The 3,453-nt window shown below is 38.5% G+C and overlaps 1 pseudogene; it reads left to right on the top strand.

The window, feature by feature from the left end:
- Window positions 1-511: 511 nt before the first annotated feature.
- LOC121040650 (uncharacterized) lies at window positions 512-619 on the top strand (annotated as a pseudogene).
- The last annotated feature ends 2,834 nt before the right edge of the window (window positions 620-3,453 follow it).

Raw genomic sequence — 3,453 nt, 5'->3', positions numbered from 1 at the left:
GGAATTAATGAGGTAGGAAAATGAAAATTAAAAAAATGAAAATTAAAAAAATGAAAATTAAAAAATTAAAAACACACACACACAAAACAAATCTCATAAATGATGCTAGATCCTAGGTGTGCCTTGGTCTTGGTGTTGAAAGTGGTTTGACAGATGAGAGAAAAAAAAAGTGGGGGGAAAAAAGGAAATCGTTTGAGAATCTGAAAAAAATGAATACACTGAAGTAGACAAAAACAAGATGATGGGAGTAAAATAGATTTTGAAAAAAAATTACACAAAAGTAAAGACTATAGTAGGAAAACAATTAAAGAAAATATTTTTAATCAAAATTAAAAATAAAAATGAATTTTTTCTCTTTTTGTATTCAAGGAAAAGAAATGAAAAAGAGAAAAAAGAGGAAAAAAAGAAATTGTTTGAAAATTTGAAAAAGTGAATACACTGTAGTAGTCTAAAATAAAATTATGGGAGTAAAATAGAATTTGAAAAAATTTACATCAAAGCAAAAACTGTAAGTTTTGCGCAGTGGCAGTATCATAGCCAATGAGGTTTATCCGAGGCACCATTATTGCTAATTGAAAAGCAAAAACTATAGTAAAGAAAATGAAAGAAAAATATTTTTAATAGAAGTTGAAAGTAAAAATAAGTTTTTCACTTTCTGCATTCAAGAAAAAGAAAAGAAATGAAAAAGAGAAAAAAGAAAAAGAGAAAATAAAACAAGGAAATCGTTTAAAAATTTGAAAAGGTGAATACACTGAAGTAGACTAAAATAGAATAATGGAAGTAAGAAATTGAAAAAAATTACACAACAGTTAAAAATATAGTAAAAAAAAAAAGAAAAATATTTTTTAAAAAATTGAAAATAAAAATGAATTTCTTCTCTTTCTGTATTCAAGAAAAAGGATAGTGTAAAAGAGAAAAAAAAATTTAAAAAAGAAAGAAATTTAATAGATGGACCTGATAACAGATTGAAATATGACTGAGATTATTTTCCCCTAGAAGTCAGACTATGTAGCGCTTTATATTCCATAAACTAAGTAGGCGGTGAAACTTGGGTTCTTAAAGAGAGAGGTTGGCCCAGTTGGGTGGGGCTCAGTGTAACGGCTCTGTTCTCCACTAGATGGCGCTGGTAGCCTACTGGGGTGGATTGTTGCAGAGCCCGTAGGTTCATACACTCTGCGTACATGTGGGAGTGGTGAAAATGGCGTCACCCAGCTACCCAGTCTCTAGTATGGGAACCGTTCTGTCCCATCAGCAATCACACACCTGTCCTCCGTCTTCAGCTTTCATCCACTTCCTGCTTTTTCACTGTCCGTGACCAAGCCCCAGGCAGTACCTCTCTCCTGAGTTTTGTCTCAGATGTGGCTGTTTTCCCCAGTTCCTTACTTCCAAAGGACTGCGGCTTTGACCTGTTCTGCCCCTCTGTGGGAAGGTCTCACCGAGCAATGGCCAAATGTTGGCTGCACCCAGGAATACTTGCTGGACCCTGCTGCTGTCGGTGCCCCGAGACTGTGGCCAGATGTCAGCCCGCCCCAGAAAAAGTTCGCGAGATAGTGTAGCACCAGCTTTTCAGAGATTATGGAAAATCACAACACACATCTGGCACCAGGATTCACCCCTTAACGACCTTGTCCCAGCACCAGCAAATGTGGCCATTTTCTGGGGTCTGCTGGGACCATGTGGCTTCAACAGTCTCTACCAAATGTCCTTCCAGCAGTGGAACCGCTATTCCCCGTGTGGCCCGAGAACCTCCCGTACCCCACTCTGTTCCTGGGGATTCGCCCTTCCCACCAGAGCACCACCAGGTATAGAACTGCAGAGTTGCAGCCTTTGCGCTCCCCTTGTTTACAGTCTCAATGGAATGTAAACCCTCTCCTTCCTCCTTTCTCCCTTTTTAGTTTAGTCCCTGCGGCTGTTTCCAATTTTCCACTTTCTCTGCAGCTGCTTTTGGGGGGGTGCTTTTCCCATGTTCTCCCCCACCCCTTCCAGTCTCCGTCCTCTCTCCGCCGGCAAAAGCGGGTCCTTGCCTGCCGCAGGCTTCTCTATCCCCAAGTTCACCCCTCCGTGTCACATACCTGCTGACTTCTGTGGTTCAGGTTGTGCATATTGTTGTGTTAATCCTCCCATCAGTTTTCTAGGTGTGTAGGATGGTTTAGTGTTGGTCTGGCTGTATTTCATGGATGCAAGACACACAAAAAACTTCCATGCTGTTCCGCCATCTTGGCTCCTCCTCCCAAGCCATTCTTACATTATAATCTTAAAACACAAATTAATGTTTTGGTCATTGAATGTACAAGGCATCGAATTAGATAATGAAGCAGATACAGAGATAAGCATTTCCAACCTAGAAAGGAAGAAAAGCCAAAATTACAAATAATATGGCACAACTCAAAAAGTATCAAGGAATGTAAAAAAAGCCCAAGCAAGGTACAGTACATGATTACACAAATTGCTCTGGACTGGTAATCAAGACTAATCAGTTTTCATGGAAGCAATTGCAGTTAATCCGAACCTCAGCAAATATGATGAATTTGGAGAGGTAAAGATACAGATAAGTATATTTTGAGGATGATGTTATAATAAAAGGTAAAAAAAAAAAAAGAAATGTGGCACCTTTGAAAAAAAATTATTCAATTGGGATTAAATAATAGAAAGTAATACAGACAAGAATTAAGCCTTGAAAATTGTAGATATGCAATAAATCTTGTTTAAACTGAATAATTACTTTGAGTCTAATTGAAATGAATTAATTGTTAGAATAGGGCTTATCCATGGAAGTCTTGAAAGTCAAATTGTAGCTTTTAGGATTTACTCTGTTGGAAAATAATTTACTCATTCAGTACATATTTATTAATTTCTTTTTAAAATCGAGCATTTCAAAAGTTTCTAGGAATTTAAAGATAAACATGATAATTCTTGAGTTTGGGGAAGTCATTGCCTAGCTACCCTGGCCCAAGGTTAATGAAGGGGGCCTAATGGAGTGCTGCCAGACATAATTTTAAAGGATCAGTGAGACTTAGACTAAGAGGGGAAGAAATAGAATTCCAGGGAGAGGTGACTTATGGCCTAAAGATACAGAGGCTAGAAAGTGCCCAGCGTGTTTTAGGGTGATCCTGGTTTTCCCCGGACTTTCCCAATTTTATCACTGAAAATTCTGTGTCCTGGGAACCCCCTCAGTCTTGGACAAACTGAGATGGTTGGGAGGAATGGACAAGAAGAAGGCTACAAGTTTAATAAGGTATAATATGAAAATGAGGCAGGGAGTGGGAAAGTATAATACTGCAGAACTACCCATATGCTGGATCATGGAGAGTTTTGATTCAAGACTAAACGTCTAGGGCTGCATCCCAAGGGGCCATTGATGAGTTCTAAACAGAAAAATGGCACGGTTTTATCTACTCATAAGATAAAACAGTCATCAGTGAGAAGGCTGCCGACACATACCCCCAGCAAGAA

This window comes from Herpailurus yagouaroundi, unplaced genomic scaffold, assembly GCF_014898765.1.
Source record: "Herpailurus yagouaroundi ecotype Mexico unplaced genomic scaffold, PumYag 28, whole genome shotgun sequence".
NCBI classification, from domain to species: domain Eukaryota; kingdom Metazoa; phylum Chordata; class Mammalia; order Carnivora; family Felidae; genus Herpailurus; species Herpailurus yagouaroundi.
The sequence above is the reverse complement of the archived record's forward strand: the minus strand, read 5'-3'. Positions and strand labels throughout refer to the sequence as shown.